Genomic DNA, 13,383 nt, shown 5'->3' with positions numbered 1-13,383 from the left:
GACTTAGGGGAATGCTAGGTGGAAGGAAATTTATGGCTCCTCTCTGATTACAGAACTTTCTGTCACCAAAATGAGAGGTAAAAGTGTTTTTTTTGGCCAAATTTTGAGGTTTGCAAAGGATTCTGGGTAACAGAATCTGGTCAGAGCCCCACAATTCACCCCGTCTTGGATTCCCATAGGTGTCTAGTTTTCAAAACTGCACAGGTTTGCTAGGTTTCCCTAGGTGCCGGCTGAGCTAGAGGCCAAAATTCACAGCTAGGTGCTTTGCAAAAAACAGCTCTGTTTTCTTTGTGAGAATTTGATGCGTCCACGTTGTGTTTTGGGGCTTTTCCTGTTGCAGGCGCTAGACTTACCCCCACAAGAAAGGTACCATTTTTATCGGGAGACATGAGGGAACACTAGGTGGAAGGAAATTTGTGGCTCTTCTCTGATTCCAGAACTTTTTGTTACCGAAATGAGGGGAAAAAGTGTTTGGCCACATTTTGAGGTTTGCAAAGGATTCTGGGTAACAGAACCTGGTCAGAGCCCCACAAGTCACTCAATCTTGGATTCCCCTAGGTGTCTAGTTTTCAAAACTGCACAGGTTTACTAGGTTTCCCTAGGTGCCTGCTGAGCTGGAGGCCAAAATCCACAGCTAGGCACTTTGCAAAAAACAGCTCTGTTTTTTTTGTGAAAATGTGATGTGTCCATGTTGTGTTTTGGGGCTTGTCCTGTCGCGGGCGCTAGGCCTACCCCCACAAGTGAGGAACCATTTTTATCGGGAGATTTGGGCGAACGTTGGGTGGAAGGGAATTTGTGGCTCCTCTCTGATTACAGAACTTTCTGTCACCGAAATGAGAGGAAAAGGTGTTTGTGTGGCCACATTTTGAGGTTTGCAATGGATTCTAGGTAACAGAACCTGTCAGAACACCAAAAGTCACCCCAGCTTGGATTCCCCTAGGTGTCTAGTTGTCAAAACTGCACAGGTTTGCTAGGTTTCCCTAGGTGCCGGCTGAGCTAGAGGCCACAATTCACAGCTAGGTGCTTTGCAAAAAACAGCTCTGTATTCTTTGTGAAAATGTGATGTGTCCACGTTGTGTTTTGGGGCTTTTCCTGTTGCAGGCGCTAGACTTAGCCCCACAAGTGAGGTACCATTTTTATCGGGAGACAGGAGGGAACACTAGGTGGAAGGAAATTTGTGGCTCTTCTCTGATTCCATAACTTTTTGTTACTGAAATGAAGGGAAAAAGTGTTTGTTTGGCCACATTTTGAGGTTGCAAAGGATTCTGGGTAACAGAACCTGGTCAGAGCCCCACAAGTCACTCAATCTTGGATTCCCCTAAGTGTCTAGTTTTCAAAACTGCACAGGTTTGCTAGGTTTCCCTAGGTGCCTGCTGAGCTTGACGACACAATCCACAGGAAGGTGCTTTGCAAAAAACAGCTCTGTTTTCTTTGTGAAAATGTGATGTGTTCACGTTGTGTTTTGGGGCTTTTCCTGTCGCTGGCGCTAGGCCTACCCCCACAAGTGAGGTACCATTTTTATAAGGAGACTTGGGGGAACGCTGTGTGGAAGGAAATTTGTGGCTCTTCTCTGATTACAGAACTTTCTGTCACCAAAATGAGAGGTAAAAGTGTTTTTTTTAGCCAAATGTTTGAGGTTTGCAAAGGATTCTGGGTAACAGAATCTGGTCAGAACCCCACAAGTCACCCCATCTTGGATTCCCCTAGGTTTCTACTTTTCAAGACTGCGCAGGTTTGCTAGGTTTCCCTAGGTGCGGGCTGAGCTGGAGGACACAATCCACAGGTAGGTGCTTTGCAAAAAACAGCTCTGTTTTCTTTGTGAAAATGTGATGTGTCTACTTTGTGTTTTGGGGCTTTTCCTGTCGCTGGCGCTAGGCCTACCCCCACAAGTGAGGTACCATTTTTATGAGGAGACTTGGGGGAACGCTGGGTGGGAGGAAATTTGTGACTCTTCTCTGATTCCAGAACTTTCTGTCACCGAAATCAGAGGAAAAAGTGTTTTTTGGCCAATTTTTGAGGTTTGCAAAGGATTCTGGGTAACAGAATCTGGTCAGAGCTCCACAAGTCAGCCCATCTTGGATTCCCCGAGGTGTCTAGTTTTCAAAACTGCGCAGGTTTGCTAGGTTTCCCTAGGTGCCAGCTGAGCTATAGGCCAAAATCCACAGCTAGGCACTATGCAAAAAAACAGCTCTGTTTTCTTTGTGAAAATGTGATGTGTCCACGTTGGGTTTTGGGGCTTTTCCTGTCGCGGGCGCTAGGCCTACCTGCACAAGTGAGGTACCATTTTTATCGGGGGACTTAAGGGAACGCTGGGTGGAAGGAAATTTGTGGCTCCTCTCTGATTACAGAACTTTCTGACACCAAAATTAGAGGTAAAAGTGTTTTTTTGGGCCAAATTTTGAGGTTTGCAAAGGATTCTGGGTAACAGAATCTGGTCAGAGCCCCACAATTCACCCCGTCTTGGATTCCCCTAGGTGTCTAGTTTTCAAAACTGCACAGGTTTGCTAGGTTTCCCTAGGTGCCGGGTGAGCTTGAGGACACAATCCACAGGTAGGTGCTTTGCAAAAAACAGCTCTTTTCTTTGTGAAAAAGTGATGTGTCCACTTTGTGTTTTGGGGCTTTTCTTGTCGCAGGCTCTAGACTTACCCCCACAAGTGAGGTACCATTTTTATCGGGAGACATGAGGGAACACTAGGTGGATGGACATTTGTGGCTCTTCTCTGATTCCAGAACTTTTTGTTACCGAAATGAGGGGAAAAAGTGTTTGTTTGGCCACATTTTGAGGTTTGCAAAGGATTCTGGGTAACAGAACCTGGTCAGAGCCCCACAAGTCACTCAATCTTGGATTCCAGCAGGTGTCTAGTTTTCAAAACTGCACAGGTTTGCTAGGTTTCCCTAGGTGCCTGCTGAGCTGGAGGCCAAAATCCACAGCTAGGCACTTTGCAAAAAACAGCTCTGTTTTCTTTGTGAAAATGTGATGTGTCCATGTTGTGTTTTGGGGCCTTTCCTGTCGCGGGCGCTAGGCCTACCCCCACAAGTGAGGTACCATTTTTATCGGGAGATTTGGGCGAACGCTGGGTGGAAGGGAATTTGTGGCTCCTGTCTGATTACAGAACTTTCTGTCACCGAAATGAGAGGAAAAGGTGTTTGTTTGGCCACAATTTGAGGTTTGCAAAGGATTCTAGGTAACAGAACCTGGTCAGAACCTCACAAGTCACCCCAGCTTGGATTCCCCTAGGTGTCTAGTTTTCAAAACTGCACAGGTTTGCTAGATTTCCCTAGGTGCCGGCTGAGCTTAAGGACACAATCCACAGGTAGGTGCTTTGCAAAAAACAGCTCTGTTTTCTTTGTGAAAATGTGATGTGTCCACGTTGTGTTTTGGGGCTTTTCCTGTCGCTGGCGCTAGGCCTACCCCCACAAGTGAGGTATCATTTTTATCGGGAGACATGGGGGAACACTGGGTGGAAGGAAATTTGTGGCTCTTCTCTGATTCCAGAACTTTCTGTCACCAAAATGAGAGGAAAAAGTGTTTTTTGGCCAATTTTTGAGGTTTGCAAAGGATTCTGGGTAACAGAATCTGGTCAGAGCCCCACAAGTCACCCCATCTTGGATTCCCCTAGGTGTCTAGTTTTCAAAACTGCGCAGGTTTGCTAGGTTTCCCTAGGTGCCAGCTGAGCTATTGGCCAAAATCCACAGCTAGGCACTATGCAAAAAACAGCTCTGTTTTCTTTGTGAAAATGTGATGTGTCCACGTTGGGTTTTGGGGCTTTTCCTGTCGCGGGCGCTAGGCCTACCTGCACAAGTGAGGTACCATTTTTATCGGGAGACTTAGGGGAACGCTGGGTGGAAGGGAATTTGTGGCTCCTCTCTGATTACAGAACTTTCTGTCACCGAAATGAGAGAAAAAGGTGTTTGTTTGGCCACATTTTGAGGTTTGCAAAGGATTCTGGGTAACAGAATCTGGTCAGAACCCCACAAGTCACCCCATCTTGGATTCCCCTAGGTTTCTACTTTTCAAGACTGCGCAGGTTTGCTAGGTTTCCGTAGGTGCCGGCTGAGCTGGAGGCTACATTCCACAGCTAGGTGCTTTGCAAAAAACAGCTCTGTTTTCTTTGTCAAAAAGTGATGTGTCCACTTTGTGTTTTGGGGCTTTTCCTGTCGCAGGCGCTAGACTTACCCCCACAAGTGAGGTACCATTTTTATGAGGAGACTTGGGGGAACGCTGGGTGGAAGGAAATTTGTGGCTCTTCTCTGATTACAGAACTTTCTGTCACCAAAATGAGAGGTGAAAGTGTTTTTTTTGGCCAAATTTTGAGGTTTGCAAAGGATTCTGGGTAACAGAATCTGGTCAGAACCCCACAAGTCACCCCATCTTGGATTCCCCTAGGTTTCGACTTTTCAAGACTGCGCAGGTTTGCTAGGTTTCCGTAGGTGCCGGCTGAGCTGGAGGCTACAATCCACAGCTAGGTGATTTGCAAAAAACAGCTCTGTTTTCTTTGTGAAAAAGTGATGTGTCCACTTTGTGTTTTGGGGCTTTTCCTGTTGCAGGCGCTAGACTTACCTCCACAAGTGAGGCACCATTTTTATGTGGAGACTTGGGGGAACGCTGGGTGGAAGGAAATTTGTGGCTCTTCTCTGATTCCAGAACTTTCTGTCACCGAAATGAGAGGAAAAAGTGTTTTTGGGCCAATTTTTGAGGTTTGCAAAGGATTCTGGGTAACAGAATCTGGTCAGAGCTCCACAAGTCAGCCCATCTTGGATTCCCCGAGGTGTCTAGTTTTCAAAACTGCGCAGGTTTGCTAGGTTTCCCTAGGTGCCAGCTGAGCTATAGGCCAAAATCCACAGCTAGGCACTATGCAAAAAAACAGCTCTGTTTTCTTTGTGAAAATGTGATGTGTCCACGTTGGGTTTTGGGGCTTTTCCTGTCGCGGGCGCTAGGCCTACCTGCACAAGTGAGGTACCATTTTTATCGGGGGACTTAAGGGAACGCTGGGTGGAAGGAAATTTGTGGCTCCTCTCTGATTACAGAACTTTCTGACACCAAAATTAGAGGTAAAAGTGTTTTTTTGGGCCAAATTTTGAGGTTTGCAAAGGATTCTGGGTAACAGAATCTGGTCAGAGCCCCACAATTCACCCCGTCTTGGATTCCCCTAGGTGTCTAGTTTTCAAAACTGCACAGGTTTGCTAGGTTTCCCTAGGTGCCGGGTGAGCTTGAGGACACAATCCACAGGTAGGTGCTTTGCAAAAAACAGCTCTTTTCTTTGTGAAAAAGTGATGTGTCCACTTTGTGTTTTGGGGCTTTTCTTGTCGCAGGCTCTAGACTTACCCCCACAAGTGAGGTACCATTTTTATCGGGAGACATGAGGGAACACTAGGTGGATGGACATTTGTGGCTCTTCTCTGATTCCAGAACTTTTTGTTACCGAAATGAGGGGAAAAAGTGTTTGTTTGGCCACATTTTGAGGTTTGCAAAGGATTCTGGGTAACAGAACCTGGTCAGAGCCCCACAAGTCACTCAATCTTGGATTCCAGCAGGTGTCTAGTTTTCAAAACTGCACAGGTTTGCTAGGTTTCCCTAGGTGCCTGCTGAGCTGGAGGCCAAAATCCACAGCTAGGCACTTTGCAAAAAACAGCTCTGTTTTCTTTGTGAAAATGTGATGTGTCCATGTTGTGTTTTGGGGCCTTTCCTGTCGCGGGCGCTAGGCCTACCCCCACAAGTGAGGTACCATTTTTATCGGGAGATTTGGGCGAACGCTGGGTGGAAGGGAATTTGTGGCTCCTGTCTGATTACAGAACTTTCTGTCACCGAAATGAGAGGAAAAGGTGTTTGTTTGGCCACAATTTGAGGTTTGCAAAGGATTCTAGGTAACAGAACCTGGTCAGAACCTCACAAGTCACCCCAGCTTGGATTCCCCTAGGTGTCTAGTTTTCAAAACTGCACAGGTTTGCTAGATTTCCCTAGGTGCCGGCTGAGCTTAAGGACACAATCCACAGGTAGGTGCTTTGCAAAAAACAGCTCTGTTTTCTTTGTGAAAATGTGATGTGTCCACGTTGTGTTTTGGGGCTTTTCCTGTCGCTGGCGCTAGGCCTACCCCCACAAGTGAGGTATCATTTTTATCGGGAGACATGGGGGAACACTGGGTGGAAGGAAATTTGTGGCTCTTCTCTGATTCCAGAACTTTCTGTCACCAAAATGAGAGGAAAAAGTGTTTTTTGGCCAATTTTTGAGGTTTGCAAAGGATTCTGGGTAACAGAATCTGGTCAGAGCCCCACAAGTCACCCCATCTTGGATTCCCCTAGGTGTCTAGTTTTCAAAACTGCGCAGGTTTGCTAGGTTTCCCTAGGTGCCAGCTGAGCTATTGGCCAAAATCCACAGCTAGGCACTATGCAAAAAACAGCTCTGTTTTCTTTGTGAAAATGTGATGTGTCCACGTTGGGTTTTGGGGCTTTTCCTGTCGCGGGCGCTAGGCCTACCTGCACAAGTGAGGTACCATTTTTATCGGGAGACTTAGGGGAACGCTGGGTGGAAGGGAATTTGTGGCTCCTCTCTGATTACAGAACTTTCTGTCACCGAAATGAGAGAAAAAGGTGTTTGTTTGGCCACATTTTGAGGTTTGCAAAGGATTCTGGGTAACAGAATCTGGTCAGAACCCCACAAGTCACCCCATCTTGGATTCCCCTAGGTTTCTACTTTTCAAGACTGCGCAGGTTTGCTAGGTTTCCGTAGGTGCCGGCTGAGCTGGAGGCTACATTCCACAGCTAGGTGCTTTGCAAAAAACAGCTCTGTTTTCTTTGTCAAAAAGTGATGTGTCCACTTTGTGTTTTGGGGCTTTTCCTGTCGCAGGCGCTAGACTTACCCCCACAAGTGAGGTACCATTTTTATGAGGAGACTTGGGGGAACGCTGGGTGGAAGGAAATTTGTGGCTCTTCTCTGATTACAGAACTTTCTGTCACCAAAATGAGAGGTGAAAGTGTTTTTTTTGGCCAAATTTTGAGGTTTGCAAAGGATTCTGGGTAACAGAATCTGGTCAGAACCCCACAAGTCACCCCATCTTGGATTCCCCTAGGTTTCGACTTTTCAAGACTGCGCAGGTTTGCTAGGTTTCCGTAGGTGCCGGCTGAGCTGGAGGCTACAATCCACAGCTAGGTGATTTGCAAAAAACAGCTCTGTTTTCTTTGTGAAAAAGTGATGTGTCCACTTTGTGTTTTGGGGCTTTTCCTGTTGCAGGCGCTAGACTTACCTCCACAAGTGAGGCACCATTTTTATGTGGAGACTTGGGGGAACGCTGGGTGGAAGGAAATTTGTGGCTCTTCTCTGATTCCAGAACTTTCTGTCACCGAAATGAGAGGAAAAAGTGTTTTTGGGCCAATTTTTGAGGTTTGCAAAGGATTCTGGGTAACAGAATCTGGTCAGAGACCCACAAGTCACCCCATCTTGGATTCCCCTAGGTGTCTAGTTTTCAAAACTGCGCAGGTTTGCTAGGTTTCCCTAGGTGCCAGCTGAGCTATAGGCCAAAATCCACAGCTAGGCACTATGCAAAAAACTGCTCTGTTTTCTTTGTGAAAATGTGATGTGTCCACGTTGGGTTTTGGGGCTTTTCCTGTCGCGGGCGCTAGGCCTACCTGCACAAGTGAGGTACCATTTTTATCGGGAGACTTAGGGGAACGCTGGGTGGAAGGAAATTTGTGGCTCCTCTCTGATTACAGAACTTTCTGACACCAAAATTAGAGGTAAAAGTGTTTTCTTTGGCCAAATTTTGAGGTTTGCAAAGGATTCTGGGTAACAGAATCTGGTCAGAGCCCCACAATTCACCCCGTTTTTGATTCCCCTAGGTGTCTAGTTTTCAAAACTGCAGAGGTTTGCTAGGTTTCCCTAGGTGCCGGCTGAGCTGGAGGCCAAAATTCACAGCTAGGTGCTTTGCAAAAAAACAGCTCTGTTTTCTTTGTGAGAATGTGATGTGTCCATGTTGTGTTTTGGAGCTTTTCCTGTTGCAGGCGCTAGACTTACCCCCACAAGTGAGGTACCATTTTTATCGGGAGACATGAGGGAACACTAGGTGGAAGGAAATTTGTGGCTCTTCTCTGATTCCAGAACTTTTTGTTACCGAAATGAGGGGAAAAAGTGTTTGTTTGGCCACATTTTGGGGTTTTCAAAGGATTCTGGGTAACAGAACCTGGTCAGAGCCCCACAAGTCACCCAATCTTTGATTCCCCTAGTTGTCTAGTTTTCAAAACTGCACAGGTTTGCTAGGTTTCCCTAGGTGCCTGCTGAGCTGGAGGCCAAAATCCACAGCTAGGCACTTTGCAAAAAACAGCTCTGTTTTCTTTGTGAAAATGTGATGTGTCCATGTTGTGTTTTGGGGCCTTTCCTGTCGCGGGCGCTAGGCCTACCCCCACAAGTGAGGTACCATTTTTATCGGGAGATTTGGACGAACGCTGGGTGGAAGGGAATTTGTGGCTCCTCTCTGATTACAGAACTTTCTGTCACCGAAATGAGAGGAAAAGGTGTTTGTTTGGCCACATTTTGAGGTTTGCAAAGGATTCTAGGTAACAGAACCTGGTCAGAACCCCACAAGTCACCCCAGCTTGGATTCCCCTAGGTGTCTAGTTTTCAAAACTGCACAGGTTTGCTAGGTTTCCCTAGGTGCCGGCTGAGCTTGAGGACACAATCCACAGGTAGGTGCTTTGCAAAAAACAGCTCTGTTTTCTTTGTGAAAATGTGATGTGTCCACGTTGTGTTTTGGGGCTTTTCCTGTCGCTGGCGCTAGGCCTACCCCCACAAGTGAGGTACCATTTTTATCGAGAGACATAGCGGAACACTGGGTGGAAGGAAATTTGTGGCTCTTCCCTGATTCCAGAACTTTCTGTCACCAAAATGAGAGGAAAAACTGTTCTTTGGCCAAATTTTGAGATTTTGCAAAGGATTCTGGGTAACAGAACCTAGTCAGAACCCCACAAGTCACCTCATTTTGGATTCCCCTAGGAGTCTAGTTTTCAAAACTGCACAGGTTTGCTAGGTTTACATAGGTGCCTGCTGAGCTGGAGGCCAAAATCCACAGCTAGGCACTTTGCAAAAAACAGCTCTGTTTTCTTTGTGAAAATGTGATGTGCCCACGTTGTGTTTTGGGGCTTTTCCTGTCACGGGCGCTAGGCCTACCCCCACAAGTGAGGTACCATGTTTATCGGGAGACTTGGGGGAACGCTGGGTGAAAGGAAATTTGTTTCTCCTCTCTGATTACAGAACTTTCTGTCACCAAAATGAGAGGTAAAAGTGGTTTTTTTGGCCACATTTTGAGGTTTGCAAAGGATTCTGGGTAACAGAATCTGGTCAGAGCCCCACAAGTCACCCCGTCTTGGATTCCCCTAGGTGTCTAGTTTTCAAAACTGCACAGGTTTGCTACGTTTCCATAGGTGCCGGCTGAGCTAGAGGCCAAAATCCACAGCTAGGTGCATTGCAAAAAACAGCTCTGTTTTCTTTGTGAAAATGTGATGTGTCCACGTTGTGTTTTGGGGCTTTTCCTGTCGCTGGCGCTAGGCCTACCCCCACAAGTGAGGTAGCATTTTTATCGGGAGACAAGGGGGAACGCTGGGTGGAAGGTAATTTGTGGCTCTTCTCTGATTCCATAACTTTCTGTCACCGAAATGAGAGTAAAAAATTTTTTGGGGCCAAATTTTGAGTTTGCAAAGGATTCTGGATAACAGAACCTTGTCAGAACCCCACATGTCACCCCATCTTGGATTCCCCTAGGTCTCTAGTTTTCAAAACTGCACAGGTTTGCTAGGTTTCCCTAGGTGCCAGGTGAACTAGAGGCCGAAATTCCCACTAGGTGCTTTGCAAAAAACAGCTCTGTTTTCTTTGTGAAAATTTGATGTGTCCACATTGTGTTTTGGGGCTTTTCCTGTCGCAGGCGCTAGACTTACCCCCACAAGTGAGGTACCATTTTTATAGGGAGACTTAGGGGAATGCTGGGTGGAAGGAAATTTGTGGCTCTTCTCTGATTCCAGAACTTTCTGTCACCAAAATGAGAGGAAAAAGTGTTTTTTGGGCCAAATTTTGAGGTTTGCAAAGAATTCTGGGTAACAGAACCTGGTCAGAACCCCACAAATCACCTCATCTTGGATTCACCTAGGTTTCTAGTTTTCAAAACTGTGCAGATTTGCTAGGTTTCCCTAGGTGTCGGCTGAGCTAGAGGCCAAAATCCACAGGTAGGCACTTTGAAAAAAGCAGCTCTGTTTTCTTTGTGAAAATGTGATGTGTCCACGTTCTGTTTTGGGGCCTTTTTTCTGTCGCGGGTGCTAGGCCTACCCCACAAGTGAGGTACCATTTTTATCTGGAGACATGGGGGAACGCTGGGTGAAAGGTAATTTGTTGCTCTTCTCTGATTCCAGAACTTTCTGTCACCGAAATGAGAGGAAAAAGTGTTTTTTGGCCAAATTTTGAGGTTTGCAAAGGATTCTGCGTAACAGAACCTGTTCAGAACCCCACAAGTCACCCCATCTTGGATTCCCCTAGGTGTCTAGTTTTCAAAACTGCACAGGTTTGCTAGGTTTTCCTAGGTGCCGGCTGAGTTAGAGGCCAAAATTCACAGTTAGGTGCTTTTCAAAAAACAGCTGTTTTCTTTGTGAAAATGTGATATGTCCACATTGTGTTTTGGTGCTTTTCCTGTCGCAGCCACTAGATTTGCCCCCACAGGTGAGGTACCATTTTTATCTGGAGACATGGGGGAACGCTGGGTGGAAGGAAATTTGTTGCTCTTCTCTGATTCCAGAACTTTCTGTCACCGAAATGAGACGAAAAAGTGTTTTTTTGCCACATTTTGAGGTTTGCAAAGGATTCTGGGAACAAAACCTGGTCAGAACCCCACAAGTCACCCAATCTTGGATTCCCCTAGGTGTCTAATTTTCAAAACTGCACAGGTTTTCTAGGTTTCTCTAGGCGCCGGCTGAGCTAGAGGCCAAAATTCACAGCTAGGTGCTTTGCAAAAAACAGCTCTGTTTTCTTTGTGAAAATTTGATGTATCCACGTTGTGTTTTGGTTCTTTTCCTTTCACGGGTGCTAGGCCTACCCCCACAAATGAGGTACCATTTTTATCGGGAGACATGGGGGAACGCTGGGTGGAAGGTAATTTGTGTCTCATCTCTGATTCCATAACTTTCTGTCACCGAAATGAGAGGAAAAAGTGTTCTTTGGCCAAATTTTGAGATTTTGCAAAGGATTCTGGGTAACAGAACCTAGTCAGAACCCCACAAGTCACCCCATTTTGGATTCCCCTAGGAGTCTAGTTTTCAAAACTGCACAGGATTGCTAGGTTTCCATAGGTGCCTGCTGAGCTGGAGGCCAAAATCCATAGCTAGGCACTTTGCAAAAAACAGCTCTGTTTTCTTTGTGAAAATGTGATGTGTCCACGTTGTGTTTTGGGGCTTTTCCTGTCACGGGCGCTAGGCCTACCCCCACAAGTGAGGTATCATGTTTATCGGGAGACTTGGGGGAACGCTGGGTGAAAAGAAATTTGTGGCTCCTCTCTGATTACAGAACTTTCTGTCACTGAAATGAGAGTACAACGTTTTTTTGGGCCAAATTATGAGTTTGCAAAGGATTCTGGGTAACAGAACCTTGTCAGAACACCACAAGTCACCCCATCTTGGATTCCCCTAGGTCTCTAGTTTTCAAAACTGCACAGGTTTGCTAGGTTTCCCTAGGTGCCAGGTGAACTTGAGGCCGAAATTCCCACTAGGTGCTTTGCAAAAAACAGCTCTGTTTTCTTTCTGAAAATTTGATGTGTCCACATTGTGTTTTGGGGCTTTTCCTGTCGCAGGCGCTAGACTTACCCCCACAAGTGAGGTACCATTTTTATCGGGAGACTTAGGGGAACGCTGGGTGGAAGGTAATTTGTGGTTCTTCTCTGATTCCATAACTTTCTGTCACCGAAATGAGAGGTAAAAGTGTTTTTTTGGCCAAATTTTGAGGTTGGCAAAGGATTCTGGGTAACAGAACCTGGTCAGAACCCTACAAGTCACCCCACCTTGGATTCCGCTAGGTGTCTAGTTTTCATAACTGCGCAGGTTTGCTAGGTTTCCCTAGGTGCCGGCTGAGCTAGAGGCCAAAATCCACAGCTAGGCACTTTGCAAAAAACAGCTGTTTTCTTTGCGAAAATGTGATGTGTCCATGTTGTGTTTTGGGGCTTTTCCTGTCGCGGGCGATAGGCCTTCCCCCACAATTGAGGTACCATTTTTATCAGGAGACTTGGGGGAACGCTGGGTGGAAGGAAATTTGTGGCTCTTCTCTGATTACAGAACTTTCTGTCACCAAAATGAGAGGTGAAAGTGTTTTTTTTGGCCACATTTTGAGGTTTGCAAAGGATTCTGGGTAACAGAATCTGGTCAGAACCCCACAAGTCACCCCATCTTGGATTCCCCTAGGTTTCTACTTTTCAAGACTGCGCAGGTTTGCTAGGTTTCCGTAGGTGCCGGCTGAGCTGGAGGCTACATTCCACAGCTAGGTGCTTTGCAAAAAACAGCTCTGTTTTCTTTGTCAAAAAGTGATGTGTCCACTTTGTGTTTTGGGGCTTTTCCTGTCGCAGGCGCTAGACTTACCCCCACAAGTGAGGTACCATTTTTATGAGGAGACTTGGGGGAACGCTGGGTGGAAGGAAATTTGTGGCTCTTCTCTGATTACAGAACTTTCTGTCACCAAAATGAGAGGTGAAAGTGTTTTTTTGGCCAAATTTTGAGGTTTGCAAAGGATTCTTGGTAACAGAATCTGGTCAGAACCCCACAAGTCACCCCATCTTGGATTCCCCTAGGTTTCTACTTTTCAAGACTGCGCAGGTTTGCTAGGTTTCCGTAGGTGCCGGCTGAGCTGGAGGCTACAATCCACAGCTAGGTGATTTGCAAAAAACAGCTCTGTTTTCTTTGTGAAAAAGTGATGTGTCCACTTTGTGTTTTGGGGCTTTTCCTGTTGCAGGCGCTAGGCTTACCTCCACAAGTGAGGCACCATTTTTATGTGGAGACTTGGGGGAACGCTGGGTGGAAGGAAATTTGTGGCTCTTCTCTGATTCCAGAACTTTCTGTCACCGAAATGAGAGGAAAAAGTGTTTTTGGGCCAATTTTTGAGGTTTGCAAAGGATTCTGGGTAACAGAATCTGGTCAGAGACCCACAAGTCACCCCATCTTGGATTCCCCTAGGTGTCTAGTTTTCAAAACTGCGCAGGTTTGCTAGGTTTCCCTAGGTGCCAGCTGAGCTATAGGCCAAAATCCACAGCTAGGCACTATGCAAAAAACTGCTCTGTTTTCTTTGAGAAAATGTGATGTGTCCACGTTGGGTTTTGGGGCTTTTCCTGTCGCGGGCGCTAGGCCTACCTGCACAAGTGAGGTACAATTTTT

The sequence above is a fragment of the Pleurodeles waltl genome, chromosome 10 (assembly GCF_031143425.1).
Source record: "Pleurodeles waltl isolate 20211129_DDA chromosome 10, aPleWal1.hap1.20221129, whole genome shotgun sequence".
Lineage (NCBI taxonomy): Eukaryota > Metazoa > Chordata > Amphibia > Caudata > Salamandridae > Pleurodeles > Pleurodeles waltl.
Note: the sequence above shows the minus strand (reverse complement) of the source record.